Raw genomic sequence first — 21,073 nt, 5'->3', positions numbered from 1 at the left:
GTGTTTGCAATGAACCAGTCATTGGTCTTGCAAAATTCTACCATGTGAGTTCCAGAGTTATTTCTGTCACCAAGGCCAAATTTTCCAACTACCTGTGATTCTTCTTTGTTTCCAACTTTTGCATTCCAGGACCAGTGATAATTAACACATCCTGATTGCATATTCATTCAATTTCAGACTGCAGAAGCTGATAAAATTCTTCAATTTCCTCATCTTTGGCTTTGGTGGTTGGGGCATAAATTGGAATAATATTCGTATTAACAGTCTTCCTTGTAGGCATACAGATATTATCTTGCCACTGTCAGCACTGTACTTCAGGACTGATCTTGAAACATCCTTTGTGATGATGAATGTCACGCCATTCCTCTTCAAAATGTCATTCCCAGCATAGTAGACCATATGGTTTTCTGATTCAAAATGGCCAAAACCAGTCCATTTCAGCTCACTAATGCCGAGGATATCATCTTTATGCATTCCATTTCATTTTTGACAACTTCCAATTTTCCTAGATTCATACTTTGTACATTCCATGTTCCAATGATTAATGGATGTCTGCAGCTGTTTCTCTTCAATTTGAGCGGTGCCACATCAGCAAATGGAGGTCTCAAAAGCTTTACGTTATCCATAGGAGTAAGGCTGGGTTTACTCAGATGATGCAGCTCTTTCCCAGTCCTATTTTGAGAGCCTTCTAACCTAACCAGACTATTCATAAAGTTGCATGGTAATGTATCAAACAGTGTTTCTTTGCTATTCATAAGGTTTTCCCTGGCCAATTCTTTGAGAAGTGGGTGGCCCCTTCCTTCTTCCTAGTCTGTCTCAGTCTGTAAGCTGGGCTGATACCTGTGCACCATGTGCATCCCACTGGGTTTGAAACATAAGTGGCCCAGCCTGAAAACTGACATCAACATGTCACCATGTTAGGACAAACCTACAGACAAGTTTGTCTCTCTGTTGGAAACCTCTTGTACCACCCTTACCTGGGTCCCTGCAGCTGACTGCTCCTCTGTCTGGGTTCCTGGCTTTTAATCTCCTTTCTCCCACCCTGCTTCTTTGGGCATGCCTGAGTTCCCTCTCCTCACCTGGATACCTGTTTCTGACAAAGCAGACATCTCCACAAATGGGAGAATTTGGAAGAAAGGAACAAGTCTACAAAGAAGTCCAAAACCCAGCAGAACACATTGCATTAGCTCTCAAGGCTTGCAAATAACCCTTTGTTCTCTGAGGCCATCTGAGCAATTGCCCTGCCATCTAGACTCTTTGTGTGAGCCAACCACTCTAATTCTGGGTAGAAGCCTATAAACCCTGGGCTTCAAACCTGCCTTTTGGGCTCATTGAAATGACAACCCTACTCCCATAATGTTGTACAATTCTCCTAGTGTATCTGATCAGGGATCCAAACAATTAGGAGCTCTGGTAGCTTAGTGCCTAAGGCACTTGACTGCTAACCAGAAGACTGGTCATTCAACCCCCTCAGCCACTCCTTGGAAGGAAGATGGGGCAATCTATTTCTGTAGTGATACTGCCTTGGAAACCCAAGGAGGGGTCACTGTGAGTCGGGTCTGACTTGACGGCATGTAACAACAACAACAGGCTCCATTCCAATGCATCCATTCTTCTGCAAAATAATAATAATAATAAACTCAACTGCAGTCGAGTTGATTCAACTCATAGTGACCCCCACAGCTTCCAAAGCTATAAATCATTACAGAAGCAAATTACCCAGTATTTCTTCTGTGGTGTGGCTGGTGGGTTTGAATCAAGGACCTCAGCAGCCAAAAGCCTTAACCACTACACCACCAGAGTTCCACAATTCTTCTGCAGTCAAATTAGTTGAAGGGGAGTTGTCTTTCCAGTGTGGCTTGCTCCTGTATATATATATGGAGAGACCTTGAGAAAGGTTTCCAGCTTTTTGTTTGTTTGAGGATCTTGCATTTGGCCCATTATCATCTCCAGTTCTTGAACTTAAGCCAGTGGCCTCTTATGTTGCCAATGATCTGAGGATTGTTGTCTTTGTAGGCTTTGAGCCAGTATTTGCCAGCCTCAGCAGCCAACAACCTGCTATACTATCTGCCAATTTTGAGTTCTTCAGCCCCTGCAGCTGCATGAGTCAGGAGAAATATACAGCTTGCTCCAGTGGGCCTGGAAGGAGCCCTTGCAGCTGCGTGAATCAGGATAAACCCAAGCTTGTTCTAGTAGGCTTGGAAGTCAGAGTTGAAGCTCAAGGTCAAGGGGACTCCACTAAGCCCTCAGAGCCAGCATTTTGAGCTCTGACTTCTGGCCTACCATTCCCCTAGAGTCAGCAATCTGTATTTGGATTTACAAATCTCCTAAACTGTAAGATAATAAATTTCTGTCTGTTGAAACCAACAATGTCTAGTATTTCTTTTATAGCAACAATAGAGAATTAAGATAGAATTTGGTATCAGGAGTGGGGCACTGCTCTAACAAACAAAAAAAACAAATTCACTGCCATCGAGTTGATTCAACTCATAGCAACCTCTCCTTGGATTTCTGAGGCAGTATCTCTATGGAAGTAGATAGCCCAATCTTCCTTCTGAAATACGTAAAATGTTGAAGGAGTTTTTGGAATTGGGTAATGAATAGGGGCTAGATGTCCAAGACAGATGCTGACTGTGGATCGAAGTAAAATGAAATCCTTGACAATTTCAATCTTTTCTCCATTTGTCGTATTGTTTATTGATCCAGTTGTGAGGATTTGTGTTTTCTTTATGTTAAGGAGCAATCCATACTGAAGGTTGTAGTCACCGATCTTTATCAGTAAGTGCTTCAAGTTATCTTCACTTTCAGCAAGCAAGTTGTGTCATCTGCATATCATATTTTGTTAATGAATCTACCTCAAATCCTGATGTGGTATTCTTCTTGTAGTACAATTTATCTGATTACTTCCTCAGCATATAGATTAAATAAATATGGTGAAAAGATTCAATTATAAGGCACACCTTCCTTGATTTAAACCATGCAATATGCCCTAATTTTGTTTGAAAGATTACCTCTTGATTTATCTGTAGGTTCCTCATGAGAGCAATGAAGTATTCTAGAATTAGTATTCTTCACATGGTTACCCATAATTTGTTATAATCCACATAATTGAGTGTCATTTCATAGGCAATAAAAAACAGGTAAACCTCTTTCTGGTGTTCTTTGCTTTCAGCCAAGATTGGTCTGACATTAGCAATGACATCTCTTGGTTCACACTCTCTTTTGAATCCACCTTGAATTTCTGGCAATTCCTTGACCATGTAATGTGGCAACTATTTTTTTATTTTTCTTCAGCAAAATTTTACTTACATGTAATATTAATGATATTGTTCAATAATTTTCACATTCTTTGGTTTAACTTTCTTTTGAAAGGACACAAATATAAATCTTTTCCAGTCAGTTGGCCAGTTAGCTGTCTTCCATATTTCTTGCCATAAATGAGTAAGTACCTCCAGCACTGCATCTGTTTGTGGAAATACTTCAATGGATATTCTGTCAATTCCTGAAACCATGTTTGTCTCCAATGCCTTCAGTGCAGCTTGGACTTCTTCCTTCAATACTATTGATTCTTAATCATATGCTACCTCCTTAACTGTTGAACACTGACCAATTCTTTTTTGGTACAGTAATTCTGAGTATTCCTTCAGTCTTCTTTGATATTTCCTGCATTATTCAATATTTTTCCTATAGAAACCTTTAATATTGCAGATCTAAGCTTAAATTTTTTCTTCAGTGTTTTCAGCTTGAGAAATGCCAAGCTCTTCCTTTTGATTTTTTAACTTCAGGTTTTTTCAATATCATACTTAATTTTGTCTTCTTCATTGCCATTTGAAATCTTCTGTTCAGCATTTTTACTTCATCATTTATTCCATTTATTTTAGCTACTTTCTGTTCAAGAGCAAGTTTCACAATCTCTTCTGACATCCATTTTGGTCTTTTCTTTCTTTCCTGTCTTTTTAATGACATTTTGCTTTCTTCACTAATGATGTCTTTGATTTAATCCTGTAACTTGTCTGGTTTGCTCTCATTGGTGTTCAGTGAATAAATCTATTCTTCAGATGGTCTCTAAATTCAGGTGGGTTAACTCAAAGTCATATTTTGACACTTGTGTAGTTGATTTAATTTTATTCAGCTTCAACTTAAACTTAAAACTGAGCAATTTGTGGTCTGTTCTACTGTCAGTTCCTGGCCTTTTTTTTTTTTTTTTTTTGACTGATTTTATTGAGCTTCTCCATTGTCTTGTTCCAAAGAAGTAGTTGATTTGACTTATCTGGCAAGGTCCACATGTATATACATTGTTTATGTTATTGAAAAACAGTATTTGCAATGAATTAGGCATTGATCATTCAAATTTCTTTCTTGTGATCTCCAATGTCAGTACATCTTGATCACTTTAAGACAGCAGAAGTTGGTCAAAACCAAAACCAAACTCACTGCTATCAAGTCGGATCCAATTTATAGCAGCTTCTCCTTGGATTTGTGAGGCAGAATCACTATGGAAGTAGATTGCCCAATCTTCCTTCTGAGGAGTGGCTGGTGGATTTGAACCACCATCCTTCTGGTTAGCAGTCAAATGCTTTAGCCACAACACCACCAGAGCTCCTAGATCTTCAATTTCCACAACTTTGGCTTTAGTGTTTGGTGTGAAAATTTGAATAATAGTCATATTAATTGGTCTTCCTTGTAGGCATGGATATTATCCTACCCTGACAGCATTATACTCCAGGATAGATCTTGAAATTCACTTTTTGATGATGAATGTGATGCCATCCCTCTTCAATTTTTCATTCCTGGCATAATATACTATATGATTGTCTAGTTCAAAATGGCCCAAAGAAGTCCATTTCATCTCATTAAGGTCTAGGATATCACTCTCTATGCATCCCATTTCATTTTTCACAACTTCCAATTTTCCTAGATTCATTCTTCATTCATTCCACATTCTGATTATTAATGTAGCTTTGCAGCTGTTTCTTCTCAATTCAAGGGTTGCCACATCAGCAATTGAAGGTCCTGAAAGCTTTACTCTATCCATGCCATTAAGGTCAACTGTACTTTAAGGAGAAAGCTCTTCTCCAGTCATGTTTTGAGTGTACTCCATCCTGATGAGCTCATTTTCCAGCACTCCATCAGACCATGTTTCCCTGCTATGTATAAGGTTTTCAGTGACCAGTTTTTTTCAAAAGTGGACCTGTTCACACTCTTCTTCTTAGTCTGTCTTAGTTTTGAAGCTCCACTGAAACCTGTCCACCATAGATGATCATGTTGATATTTGAAATACAAGTAGCATAGCACTAACACATCATACTGACTTGCAAGCCACCACAGTACGACAAATTGAAAGATGAATGGTAGCCCCATAGAGATATAAGTTAAGATATACAGCAAATATTTTAGGGGTAAATAATTCAATACATAACACATATTCTTTTCCCAAAGAATACATAAAGTCTACTTGCTGGTTGGATATAAGTGGAAAAAATCATGAGAAAACAGAGTACTAGGGAAAATAACTAAATATTCAAATAATACTATCCTGCCACCATTGTAATAAAAATTCTCAAGACACCATAAAATTAAGAGGACTTTGCTTATTACCCTGGTGTTAATGTATCTTCAAGGAGATCATAACTGTGGTTAGTTGTCCTGGACTCATGGTGATCACATATACGAAAGAATGGAGTGTTGTCTTGTCCTGCATCATCTTTAAAATCATTGGAATGCTCAAACTCATTGGTAAACTCACTATGTATTGTAGGTGTATTCCAACACAGGAGGATCATCTGACAGCACTATATGAGACAGTCTTCTATTATGATCCACAAAGTTTTCATTGGCTAATTTTCAAAAAATTTTTTCAAGGAGATTAGAGATAAAGTAACATATCTATCCACCACCCTTCTATCAGTTTGTCATACTATGGTAACTTGCATGTTGCTGTGATATTGGAAAATCTGTCACTAGTATTTCAAATCCCAATCATGGTGTACAAGCTTCAGCAAAGCTTACAGACTAAGACAGACTAGAAAGAAAGACCTAGAAATCTATATCTGAAAGGAGCCTATGGAAACCTTATGGATCACAACAAAACATTGACTCACTTCCTTTGGATATATGATGTTCAGGGATCAATCACTGGAGGAAGATATCATGTTTACTGAAGTAGAAGATGAACATGAGCTAAGTAGATCCTAAGTGAGATGGAGCATCAGAATAGTGGCAACTATGGACTAGAATGTGCACTTGATCCTAAGGATGACAGAAGACTGAGAAACCTATTTGTCTTGTGCATAATGTCATTATGAATTGGAGACAACTCAGCATCAGATATCTTGATATTTAACATCCATATAAATGGTTACTGTCTTGGTCTGTGTTTTCCAGAGAAGCAAAACCAGTGACATAGATATAAAGAGAGAGAGAGACTGAGAGAGAGAGAGAGAGAATTCATCTCAAGGAAATGGCTCACATACTTGTAAAGGCTGGAAAGTCCAAAGGCTGTGAGTCAAAAGTCAAGCTGGAGGATCCCCCCTGACTCGTGCTGCTGCTGGCACTAACAAACCTAAGATCAGCAAGCAATACGGCAGGCTGCTAGCTTCAGTGACTGTTGTTGTTGTTGTTGTTGTTGTTAAGTGCCGTTGAGTCATTTCCGACTCATAGTGACCCCATGCACAGCAGAACGAAACACTGCCCGATCCCGCACCAGCCCCACAATCCCTGCTATACTTGAGCCCATCATTGCAGCCACCGTGTCAATCCATCTCGTTGAAGGCCTCCCCCTCTTTCATCGACCCTCCACCCTACCAAGCATGACATTCTTCTCCAGGGAATGGTCCCTTCTTACAACATGACCAAAGTAGGTGAGACGAAGTCTGGCGATTCTTGCTTCCAAGAAGCATTCTGGCTGCACTTCCTCCAGGACAGATCTGTTAGTTCTTTTAGCAGTCCATGGTACTTTCAGCATTCTTCTCCAGCACCACAACTCAAAAGCATCAACTCTTCTTCGGTCTTCCTTATTCAATGTCCAGCTCTCACATGCATACAAGGCGATTGGAAATATCATGGCTTGTGTCAGGCACACCTTAGTCCTCAAGGAGATATCCTTGCTCCTCAGCACTTGAAACAGTTCCTTTGCAGTTGACTTTCCCAATGCTACATGTCGTCTAATGTCCTGACTGCTGCTTCCATTGGCATCGATTGTAGAACCAAGCAACGTGAATTCTTTGACAACCTCAATCTTCTCTCCATTGATTGTGATGCTGCTCATTGGTCCAGTTGTGAGGATTTTTGTTTTCTTTATATTGAGACATAATCCATACTGCAGACTGTATTCTTCAACCTTCATCAGTAAGTGCCTCAAGTCATCCTCACTTTCAGCAAGCAAAGTTGTATCATCTGCATATCTCAGTTTGTTAATGATCCTTCCTCCAATCCTGATACCACATTTTTCTTCATACAGTCCAGCTTCTCTGATTATTTGCTCAGCGTATGGATTGAATAAGTGTGGGGAGAGGATACAACCCTGCACATTCCCTTCTTGATTTTAAACCATGTAGTGTCTCCTTGTTCCGTTCGAATGACAGCCTCCTGGTCAAGGTACAGGTTCCTCATGAGTGCAATCAAGTATTCGGGAATTCCCATTCTCCTCACTGTTATCCATAATTTGTCATGATCCACGCAGTCAAATGCCTTTGCATAGTCAATAAAACACAAGTAAGCATCTTTCTGGTATTCTTTGCCTTGAGCCAAGATCCATCTGACAACAGCTATGATACCCCTTGTTTCACATCCTCTTCTGAATCCAGCTTGCACCTCTGCAAGTTCTCTGTCAATATACTGCTACAAACATCTTTGAATTATCTTCAGTAAGATCTTACTCGTGTGTGATATTAACGATATTGTTCTATAATTTCCACATTCTGTGGGATTCCCTTTGTTTGGAATGGGTATAAATATGGATCTTTTCCAGTCAGTTGGCCAGGTAGCTGTCTTCCAAATCTCATGGCATAACCGAATGAGTGCCTCCAATGGGACATCCATTTGTTGAAACATCTCAAGGGTATTCCACCAATTCCCAGAGCCTTGTTCTTCACCAATTCTTTCCTTGCAGCTTTGACTTCCTCCTTCAGTACCATTGGTTCTAGATCATATGCCACTTCCTGAAATGCATGAAGGTCGACCAGTTCTTTTTGGTACAATGACTCTGTGTATTCCTGCCTTTTCTCTTGATGTTTCCTGCATCATTCAATATTTTGCCCATAGAATGTCTCAATATTGCAACTCAAGGCTTAAATATTTTCTTCAATTCTTTCAGCTTGAAGAATGCTGAGCATGTTCTTCCCTTTTGGTTTTCAAACTCCAGGTCTTTGCACATTTCATTATAGTAATTGGCTTTGTCTGCTGGAGCTGCTCTTTGAAATCTTCCGTTCAGCTTTTTATATTTTATATCTAAAATATGGCATAGGTGATAGAAACAATGATGGAGATCACATGATAGAATTTTACAAAAAAAAGGACATATCCATTGCAAATACTTGTTTTTTTTTTTTTTTTCAACAAAATAAATGGTGGCTATGTATGTGGACCTCATTGGATGGAATGCACAGAAATCAAATTGACTAAATCTGTGGAATAAGGCAATGGAGAAGCTCAATATCATTAGTCAGAACAAGGCCAGGGGCAACTGCAGAACAGAATATCAATTGCCTACATGCAACTTCAAGTTGAAGCTGCAGAAATTTAGAACAAATCCATAAGAACCAAACTATGAACTTGAGTATATCTCATTTGAATTTATAGAGTATCTCAAGAATATATTTTATGTATTAAACACTAAAAACAAAGATCAAATGAATTGTGGGATAACATCAAGGACATCATACATATAGAAACAAAAGGTTAATAGAAAGGCAGGAAAAAAAAAAAGAACAAAATGGATCTCAGAAAAGATTCTGACATTTGTTCTTGATTGCAGGATATCTAAAATTAGTAGAGGAAATGATGACATAAAAGCCTGTAAGATTTCAAAAGATAGTTCAAGAAGAGAAAGCAATGTATTATAAAGAAATGTGAAATGACCCAGAGTTAGAACAACCAAAAAGGAAAAATATCCTTGGGATTTCTGAACATAAAAGAACTGGAAAAAAAAATTAAATAAGACATAAATTGCAATATTGAAGGATGCTATAGGAAAACAGGACTGGGTAATGTTTCGTTCTCTTGTACATAGGGTTGCTATGAGTCAGAGCCAATTCAATGGCACCTAACAACACAACAACATGGGCAAACAAATCAGTGATACTGAAAGCTTCAAAAGAAGATGGAAAGAATACACAGAATCACTTTAATAAGAAGAATTATTCAACATTCAACCATTTCAAGACATAGCATATGATGAAGACCCAATGTTATTAAAGTAAAAAGTTCAAATGGCTTGATGACATTGACAAAAAATAAGACTCCAACAACTGACAGAAATACCCTCAGAGATGTTTCAACAAACCGATACAACATTGAAAGCACTCACTCATTTATGCCAAGAAATTTTAAAGGCTTTTACCTGATCAACAGACTGGAAGAGATCTATATTTGTGTCCATGCCAAAGAAAGGTAGAATGTGGAATGTGGGGATTATGGAACAATATCATTAATATCACATACAAGTAAAACGTTGCTGAAAATAATTCCAAAAGTTTCAGCCATAAATCAACATAGAACTACCAGAAAATGAAGTCACATTCAGAAAAAGACATAGAACAAGGGATATCATTATTGATATCTAATGAATTTTGGTTGAATCAGAGAATACCAGAAAGATGTGTGTCTGTGTTTCATTGACTACACAAAGGCATTGAATTTTGTTGCTCATAACAAATTTCAGATAACATTGAGAAGAATAGGGATTCCCAAACACTCGTGTTCATGCACATAGACCAAGAAGCAGTGGTTTGAAGACGTTTAAAATTGGAAAAGGTGTGTGTTAGGGTTGTATCTTTTCACCATTAGTCAATTTCTAGGCTGAGCAAATAATTCAAGAAACTGGTCTACATAAAGAAGAATGCAGCATCATGTCTGGGGGAAGACTCATTAACAACCTGTGATATGCAGATGGTGCAACTTTGCTTGCTGAAAGCAAAGAGAACTGGAAGCAATTACTGATGAAGAGCAAAGACTACACCCTTCCATATGGATTACACCTCACTGTAAAGAAAACAAAAATCCTCACAACTGGACCAATAAGCAACATCAAGAAAACAGAGAAAAGATTAAAGTTGTCAAGGATTTCATTTTACTTGGATCCACTATTCATGCCCATAGAAGCAGCAGTCAAGAGAGCAAATGTCAATGCATTACATTGGGCAAATCTGCTGGAAAAGACCATTTTAAAGCATTAAAAAGCAAAGATGTCAGTTTGAGAACTGTGGTGCACCTTGCTCAAGCTAAGGTATTTTCAATCAACTCATGCTCATGTGAAAGCTTGACAATGAATAATGAAATTGAAGAACTGATGTATTTGACTATGGTGTTGGCAAAGAATATTGAATGTATCATGGATTGCCAGATGAAGAAACAAAACTTCTTGCACGAAGTACAACCAGAAATCTTCTTAGACTCAATGATCGTGAGATTTCATCTCATGTACTTTGACACATTATCAGGAGAAACCAGTCCCTGGTGAAGGACGTTGTGCCTGGTAAAGTAGAGGACTGGTGAAAAAGAGAAAGACATTCAGTGATATGGAATAACACAGTGGCTACAACAATTAGCACAAACAAAGCAGTGACTGCAAGGTTTCCTAACTCCAGGTCATTTCACATTTTTTTATAATACATTTCTTTCTCTTCTGGAGCTATCTTTTGAAATCATACAGGCTTTTATGTTATCATTTCTTCTACTAACTTACCTCTGGCAATGTTTTGTTCTGTTGTACATTGATTGGGTTGCTATGAGTTGGAACCTACTCATGGGCACCTAACAACAACAAAGCCTAAGTAACTTCCTATTTTAAAGAATGTTTTGGTATCTGCACTTGTTATTTAGTCTTATCTGGAGATTTTAATTCATTCCAGGGAGATTCTATAGAGTTCTGATTCGTTTCATGTTCTCTAGAGATTCTCAAAGATATCCATAATAGGTCATATTTATAAGAAGCGAAATGAATATTTAACTATAACTGGAACCCTTTGTAGACCTGTGGGAACCTCATGGGAGAGGTCATGATCCATATCATGAGCATATAACTGACTCCCATCCCTCTCTGTAAGCTGGGCTAGCTCTCAGCATTCAGCACAGTGCCTGAATATTACACTCTCTGTATACATTTATTGGATTGTTGTGAAAATAAGTGTAACTCTTCAAGTCTTCTCTAAGTCAAATTTCTATATATCCTTAGTGCAGCTCTGTGCAGAACTTTTTAGATAAACTGTCTACAATAATTTAGCTTTGAGACAAATGCTGGCAAGGATGTGGAGAGAAAGCAACTGTCATATAAAGTTAATGGAACTGTCAAATGATAAACCACTCTGGAAAGTGGTATGGTGATTCCTTAAAAAGCTGGAATTAGAAATACCATTTGACCCAACAATCCCATTAGTAAATATATATCCTAAAGAAGTGAAAGCCAGGACAAGAACAGATATGTGCACACCTATGTTCATCACAGCACTATTTAAAATAGCAAAAAAATGGAAACCTACCTGCTGTTCAGCCAAGGAATGGATAACCAAATTATGGTACATTCACACAATGGGATACTATGTGACACTAAAGAATAAGGTAGAATCTGCAAAACACCACATAATGTGGATGAATTTGGAGGACATTATGCTGAGTGAAATAAGTCAATCACAGAAGGACAAATACAGTATTAGTTTATTATCATAAAAAGTCAAGGAAAAGTTTATATATGGAAGGAAACTTTCTTTGTTGGTTACCAGGGTTGGAGAGGAGGGGAGGGAACACTAAAAAAAAAAAAAGATGCATTGACCCATGTCACTTTAGTTTTGTATATTTCACTGTACATAAATTATATTTCAATAAAATGTTAAAAAAAAAAAATAGCTTTGAAACCTGAGTGTAATTGGATAGTTTGGCCAACAGTCAATTCAAACTTGAATAGTTTGCTTGTTCGTACGCTAGGTTATTTTCTGACCCCAGCAGAAGAGCAACGTGATTCCCAGAACATAGAATTGTTCTATTACTCCAGCTCCTTTTACTTATTCTGGGAGCAGCTCAGAATCTAGGACTTAAAGGAAAGCCAAAATTTCAATCACAAAAGTGACAAGAACTTCCATTTTCTTGACATTCTCCTGGGGTTATAGTAGCTGTTATTAGGTTGAATTTGACGGCATTGACTGACTGTCAATTTTATTTAGAGAGCACAATGTCCCCCCTTTGCCTTTTATTCTTGCCAAGGACCCTTTAGGATTTGACTTAATTTTTCACCCATCCTTCACTTCCCCCACTTCTATGAATTTCCTCTTCCTACTTACACATTTGGAAAGAGGATATTTTAATATTATGCCTGTTTGGGTGGAAGCCAACTTTTATTTCCTTTCTCCTAGGCTTTGCTGCAGGCCAACATTTTTTAAAAAAAATTCTCTTCTGTTTCTCTGTCAAGCTGGTGCCCAAGCTAGCTCATTCTGACTCAAATTATCCTTTGCAATATCTTTGTCTCATCACAGTACCTAGTGAATTTCTGAACCTTAATCTATATTTAATTTGGACCCTGTAGATTCCTGTTTAGATGAAAAAATCCTAGAACCAAGGAATCTTCTTACACCATAGAGCCCAATCCATAGTGAGTAGAAAAGCTTCACTTTCCTCTTTTCAAAATTTCAAGAGCATTCATTCAATGTTTGTCAGAGTTAGCTGTGTTTACATGGAGTACTATGTCCCTCTCAGTTTGTCATTTGAATACTGCATATTACCCACATTTACTTTTAATTAATATTCTGTCATCCTTGTTTTTGTCCTCATTATTATTCTATTTTTCTCTCTCTCCTATTGTAAAGATTATTAGTCTAGCTCTCTCTTTATCAGTCAATCTATCTATTCATTTTTCTATCTTGGTGAGGAATTTAAAAAGTCATTGCAGGCATCAAAATACTTGACTTCTGGGAGACTCTTATACAAAACACCATAGACACATAGGTTGTTTGTCCAATGTCTGATAAACTATTCAAAATAAAACAAAAAAAGCACATTTCAATGAATTTATAGAACTAAAAAAATAAAATAGTTAACATAATTAAGATTTTTTGGGGGGTTTATGTTTTCATTAGTGAGTCAGCCATGTATATGTGTTTCTGTGTGTGTGTGCATATGGGTATGTGTGTATAGAACAATTATCTATTGGTTTGTCAGCAGACAGAAATAGACAACACATGCATGAGATATATGCATGCATATAAAAATTTACTTTACATCTGAAATTAAACATACATAAATGTTAAATATATAAAAGGAAAAGACAGTTCTGAGTTTTGAAATCCATCCCTTGCCAATTGAATCTGAACCCAAGAGAACTGAGCTAGAGCTCAGTAGGCACTTTGCCATGACAGGAAGTAAACTAAAGCTCTAATGAGTTTTGACATGGTAGCACTGGCATTCTTCAGAAGGACTGCCATACTCTGCTTTTACTTCTTGAGGTAATAAGTACAAAGCCTGGGTTAAGTTATATTCCCTGTCCCCCTTCTGTTCTTCAATATCAGAGAAATGCAGTTAAGCACAGTGAGGTGCAAAAGGGAAGAGAAGTAGAAAGTTATGTCTGCTGTCTGAGAGACGTGTGTGGAAAGGAAACAGGGTATGGTTATCAGGAAGACAGTCTCAGCCCCACATAAGTTTTTTTTTTTTTTTTTGGTCTATTTGAGAAGCTTCTGGTGGCTGTTATTGGAAGCTCATGAGTAGCTAGCATTATTTAAGCCCCAAAGGAGCTTCAATCTCCTCAGCTTTTTGGATATGAACCAATCAGTCACCCAAGGAATAGCTGAGAGGCCAATGAAATGGGGGGAAAGCAAATATAAGACAATCTTGCTCCAGAACTATGACTCAGTGCCCTAGTCTGGAGACCAAGTGAGTGTCTGACCTGATGGAGCCATGGTCCTTCTCTAACAAAACCATCATCTTAGCGATGCGAGTTCCTTTCCATGTGAATTAAGCTTCCTGGTCATCTCCAAGGGGAAAATACCTGATTCTCAAGACAGACTTTGAAAAGGATGATTATAAATGTATTTGATAGAAATAAAAGTGGATACAGAAAGATCTTGTCACCCTAGGTATCATATTCTTACAGGTCTTTCAAGGGAGTTTCCTGATTTGCATAATGAAGTGTCTAATAACTGTTCTATTTATGTATCTATGTCCATATCTATACATCTGTTTTTCCCTCTTTCTCCTTATGCTGCTCAATTTACTACAGACTGAAAGGAAGGGTTAAATAGAAATTTTGCATATTTGCATGTCATAGATATTCTCTTTTCAAATTATGCTCCTAAAAGAGAAAAAGTGTACACATATTTCACACTGGGTTCTCTGTCTGTAGTTTGGGTAATATATATGCGGTTACCTAGCACAGGACTTCATACAGGGCAAATAATTTATTTAATCAAAACTATATCTTCTTCATCATCATCATCATCATCATCATCATTATCCTCATCCACAGTAATGAAAATGGCAGTAGTTGTATTCCTTAACTTGAATGGAATTGAAGTGTTTTTGATACACATTTAAACAGATATAAATGCAGACACAGATACAGTGCTACAATTTAGCACTGTAAAAAATAGCGATTAGATAATTTGCTTGTTCCACTCCTACTTGCACTTCAAAAACTGAGGTCCTAAAAGGCAAGCATGTTGTCTTAATTACATTTATTCACATACACAATGTCACTTACTCTCTTAACAAAATGTTCTTTTTTCATTTGTTTTTAAGAATAAAGTGTATTGTCTATTACAGATATTGAATGAATAGTATAAGCCAAAAATTCTATTGGAATTTAAAGAGGGAAGATAAAGAAAGTGTACAACTTGTAAAATACAAAAAAAAGGAGAAAAAAAAAAAAAGCCTGAAAAGGTGTTCTATACCTAGGGGAAAGTAAATAAGATAGAGTGGATGGTTTGGAAGTTTCAAAAGATTAATCTATTGACTGAAATTAAATTCTCAATTGTGCTTTTAAGTAGTATAAGAGACGTTGAGAGGACGAGAAACAGAGTAGTGTTCTAGGAATTTCAATGGAGTATCACTATACAGAATGGACTAAGTGGAAGGGATAATGAAGAGAAGAAGCTTACATGTATAGACTAAGAAAAAAATTAAGCATTGTTGTTATCAGGTACCACTGAGTTGGCTCCTACACGTAGCAACCTTATGTCCAGCAGAGCAAAACACTGCCTGGTCCTGTGCCATCCTCACAATCCCTGCTATGCTTGAGCCCATCGTTGCAGCCACTGTGGCAACCCATTGTTGAGGGTCTTCTCCTTTTTTGCTGACCCTCTACTTTACCAAGCATGACATACTTTTCCAGGGAATGGTCCCTTCTAACAACATGACCAAAGTAGATGAGACAAAGTCTGGCCTTCTCACTTCCAAGGAACAGTCCGGCTGCACTTCTTCCAGGACAGATTTGTTCATTCTTCTGGCAGTCCACAGTATTTTCTGTATGCTTCACCGACACCACAGTTCAAAGGTATTAACTCTTGTATCTTCCTTATTCATTGTGCAGGTTTCATGTGCATATAAAGCTATTGAAAATGCCATGGCTTGGGTTAGGGGCACCTTAGTTTTCAAAATGATCTCTTTGCTTGTCAGTACTTTAAAAGAGGTCCTTTGTGGCACATTTTTGCAGTGCAGTAAGTTGGCTGATTTCTTGAGCGTTTTGGTTTTGCTTCCATGGGTATTGATCGTGTACTCAAGGAAAGTGAAATCCCTCACAACTCCATATGTTTCTCCATTTATCATTATGTTGTTTATTGGTCCAGTTGTGATGATGTTTGGTTTTCTTTATGTTGAGGTGTAATCCATACAGAGGACTGTAGTCTTTTATCTTCATCAGTAAGTGCTTCAAATCATCTTCACTCTCAGCAAGTAAGGTTGTATCACAGATTGCTAATGATTTGTCCTCTGATCCTGATGCTAAATTCTTTTTTATATTACCCAGCTTCTCAGATTATTTGCTCAGTATACAGATTGAATAAGTATGGTGAAAGAAAACAACTTATACACATACTTTCCGACTTAAACCATGTAATAACTTTGTTCTGTTCTAATGATAGCCTCTTGGTCTATGTACAGGTTCCTCATGAGCAACATTAAGTATTCTGGAATTCTTATTCTTCACAATGTTATCCATAATGTGTTATAATCCACACAGTTGAATGCCTTTGCATAGTCTATAAAACACAAGTAAACATCTTGCTGGTATTCTTTGCTTTCAGCCAAGATCCGATGGACATAAGAAATGATATCCCTAATTCCATATACTCTTCTGAATCCAGCTTGAATTTATGGAAGCTCCCTGTCAATATATTGTTTCAACCAATTTTGAATTACTATCAGCAAACTTTTACTTTTGTCTGATATTAATGATATTGTTCAATAATTCTCACATTTTGTTGGTTCACCTTTTTGGGGGGAATGGTGACAAATACTGATCTCATGCAGTCAGTTGGCCAGCTATTTGTCTTCCAAATCTCTTGGCATAAGCGAGTAAGGACTTCCAGCACTGTATCCATTTGTTAAAACTTCTCAGTGGGTATTCTGTCAATTCCTGAGGCCTGATTTTTCAAGTATTGCAGTGCAGCTTAGACTTCTTCCTTCAATATAATTGGTTCTTGATCATATTCTACCTCCTGAAATATTTGGACATCAACCAATTCCTTTTGATGCAATGACTGTGTGTATTCCTTCCATTTTTTTTTTTATGTTTCCTGCATCATACAATATTTTGCCCATAGAATCTTTCAGTATGGCAACTAGAGGCTTGATCTTTCTCTTCAGTTATCTCAGCTTGAGAAATGCTGACCATGTTCTACCATTTTCGTTTTCTAATTTCAGTTCTTTGCACATTTCATTATAATACTTTACTTTGTCATCTAGAGCTGCCCTTTGAAATGTTCTTTTCCACTCTTTATTTCATCATTTCTTCCATTTGCTTTAGCTACTGTCCATTCAAGAGCAAGTTTCAGAGTCTCTTGACATAAATTTTTGTCTTTTCTTCCTTTCCTGTCTTTTTAATGATCATTTACTTTCTTCATGTTATGATGTTCTTGATGTCATCCCACAATTTGTCTGGTCTTGCTTTGTCTGATGGTTGTTCAATGCATCAAATCTATGCTTCAGATGGTCTCTAAATTTAGGTAGGTTATAATCAAGGTCATATTTTGGCTCTCATGGGCTTGTTTTAATTTTCTTCAGCCTCATCCTGAACTTGCATATGTGCGATTGATGGTTTATTCCACAATAAGCCCTTTACCTTGTTTTGACTGAAGATATTGAGCTTCTCTTTCACCTCTTTCCACATCAGATGTGGTCAATCTGATCTTTGTGTATTCCTGCCATTTATGTTGTTGAAAAAGGTATTTGCAATGAATAAGTCATTGGTTTCACAAAATTCCATCATGCAAGCTCCAGTGTCATTTCTATCACCAAGGCCATATTTTCCAACCACTGATGACACTTCTTTGTTTCCAACTTTCACATTCCAGTTCCCAGCAATAATCAATAAATCTTGATTGCATGTTTGATCAATTTCAAACTGCAAAAGTTGGTAAATCTTCAATTTATTCATCTTTGGCTTTAGTAGTTGGTGCATAAATTTGAATAGTATTTTGCCCATCAACTCCTTCAGTATTGCAACTTGAGGCTTGAACTTCTTTGTTGTTATTCTTTCAGCTTGAAAAATACTAAGGATGTTCTACCCTCTTAGTTTTCTAACTCCAGATCTTTGCACATTTCATTTTAATGCTTTGTCTTCTGAAGATGCCTTTCAAATCTTCTGTTCAACTCAATTATTTTATAATTTCTTCCATTCATTTTAGCTACTCTCCAATCAAGAGAAACTTTCAAAGTCTCTTCTGACATCTATTTTTTTCTTTTACTATTTTTAATGACCTTTTGCTTTCTTCATGTATGATGCTCTAGATGTCATCCCTATACTCATCTAGTTATCAGTCATTAATCTTCAGTGAGTCAAAACTATTCTTCAGATGGTCTCTAAATTCAGGTGGGATGTAATCAAGGTCATATTTTTGCTCTTGTGGGCTTTTTAAAATTTTCTTCATTTTCCACTTCAACTTGCATATGAACAATTGATGGTCTGTTGCATACTCACTTCTTGTCCTATTTTTGACTGATGATACTGTGTTTGTCCATCATTTCTTTCCATAGATGTAGTCCATTTGATTCCTGTATATTCCATCTGGTGAGGTCCACATGTATAGCTGCCATTTGTGTTGTTGCAAAAAGGTATATGAAATGAATAAGTCCTTGGTCTTAAAAAATTCTATCATGTGATCTGCTATGTCATTTGGCCATATTTTCCAACTAAATGATTCTTTCTTGTCTCCAACTTTCAAATTGCAATCACCAGTAATAATTGATACATTTTGATTGCATTTTTTAAATCAATTTCAGACTGTATAAGTTGGTAAAAATCTTCAATTTCTGTATCTTTGGCTTTAGTGGTTGGTGTATAAATTTGAATAATAGTAGTATAATCTGGTCTCCTTTGCAGGTGCATGGATATTATCCTATGACTGACAGTATTGTACTTCAGGATGTATATTGAAATGTTCTTTGTGATAATGAATACAACACCATTCCTCTTTAATTTGTCATTCCCAGCATAGTAAATATTATGATTGTCTAACTTAAAATGTTCATTCATTGCAAATACCTTTTTTCAACAACACAAATTGTGGCTGTACACATGGACTTCAGCAGATGTAGTACACAGGAATCAGATTAACTACATCTGTGGCAAGAAACAATGGAGAAGCTCAATATGTTCAGCCAAAACAAGGCAAGGCACTGATTGTAGAACAGATCATTAAACTCTAATATGCAAGTTCAATTGAAGAAGAAGAAAAAAGAAGTTCACAAAAGACAAAATATGATCTTTATTATGTTCCTCCTGAATTTAGAGACCATCTAAAGAATAGATTTGACTCACTGAACACCAATTACCAAAATCCATGGGAATTGTATGATGACATCAAGAATATCATCCATGAAAAAAGAAAAAGGTCATTAAAAAGACAGGAAAGGAAGAAAAGACCAAAATGGATGTCAGAACAGACTCTGAGACTTGCCCTTGAATGAAGAGTAGCTAAAGTAAATGGAAGAAATGACAAGATAAAAGAACTGAACAGAAGATTTCCAAGAGAAGCTTGAGAAGACCAAGTCAATTATTATAATGAAATGTGCAATGACCTGGAATTAGAAAACCAAAAGGGATGAACTCACTTGACATTTTCAAGCTACGAGAACCGAGGAAAATGTTTAACCCTCAAGTTCCAATATTGAAAGATTCTATGAGCAATATATTGAATGATTTAGGAAACATCAGAAGAACATGGAAAGAATACACAGAGTCACTGTAACAAAAAGAATTGGTCAATGTTCATCCATTTCAGGAGTTGGCATATGATCAAAAACCAATGATGTTGAAAGAAGTCAAAACTGCACTGAAGGAATTGGTGAACAAGGCTCCAGGAATTAACAGAGTACTCACTGACATGTTTCAACAAACAGATGCTGTCCTGGAGGCACTTGCTCAGCTATGCCAAGAGATTTGGAAGACAGCTACTTGGCCAACTGAGTGGAAGAGATCCATGTTTGTACCCATTCCAAAGAGAAGTGATTCCAAAGAATGTGGAAATTGTCAAACAGTATCATTAATATCACATGCAAATGAAATCTTACTGAAGATAATTCAAAAACAGTTGCAGCAGTATATTGCCAGAGAACTTCCAGAATTGCGAGATGGATTCAAAAGAGGATGTGGAATGAGGGATGTCATAGATTATGTCAGATGGCTCTTGGCTGAAAGCAAAGAAAACCATAAAGATGTTGTGTTTTGTTGACTATGCAACAGCATTCAATTGTGTGGATCATAACAAATTATGGATAACACTGAGAAGAATGGGAATTCTAGAACACTTAATTATGCTCATGAGGAACGTGTACATAGACCACGAGGCTGTCATTGGAACAGAACAAGGGGATAGTGCATGGTTTAAAATTAAGAAGGGAGTGTGTCAGGGTTGTATCCTTTCACCATATTTATTCAATCTGTATGCTGAGCAAATAATCCAAGAAGCTGGACTATTTGAAGAAGAACGTGGTATCAGGATTGGAGGAAGTCTCATTAACAACCTGCAATACACAGATGACACAACTTCGCTTGCTGAAAGTGAGGATGACTTGAAGCACTTGTACTGTTGTTAGGTGCCATTGAATTGTCTCCGATTCATAGCAACCCTGTGCACAGCAGAATGAAACACTGCCAGGTCCTATGCCAGTTCCATGATCCTTGCTATATATACTTGAGTTCATTGCTGCAGCCACTGTGTCAATTCATCTCATTGAGAACATTCCCCTATTTCATCGACCCTCCATCTTACCAAGCATGACATGCTTCTCTAGGGAATGGTTCTTTCTGACAACACGACCAAAGTAGGTGAGATGAAGTCTGGCCATTCTCATTTCCAAGGAGCATTCCAGTTGCCCTTCCTCCAGGACAGATTTGTTAGATCTTTTAGCAGTCCATGGAACTTTCATCATTCTTCACCAGCACCACATTTCTAAAGCATCAACTTTCCTTATTCATTGTCCAGTTCTCACATTCATATGAGGTGATAGAAAATACTATGGCTTGTGTTAGATATACCTTAGTCCTCAAGGAGACACCTTTGCACCTCAGCACTAGAAAGAAGTCCTTTGCAGCCGATTGCCTGGTGCTATATGTCATCTGATGTCCTGGATGCTGCCTTGGTTAGCATCAATTATAGAACCAAGCAATGTGAAGTCTTTGACAACTTCAATCTTTTCTCCATTTGTCATGATGCTG

This window comes from Orycteropus afer, unplaced genomic scaffold (assembly GCF_000298275.1).
Source record: "Orycteropus afer afer isolate SDZICR_OR568_19922 unplaced genomic scaffold, OryAfe1.0 scaffold00277, whole genome shotgun sequence".
Classification (NCBI taxonomy): domain Eukaryota; kingdom Metazoa; phylum Chordata; class Mammalia; order Tubulidentata; family Orycteropodidae; genus Orycteropus; species Orycteropus afer.
The sequence above is the reverse complement of the archived record's forward strand: the minus strand, read 5'-3'. Positions refer to the sequence as shown.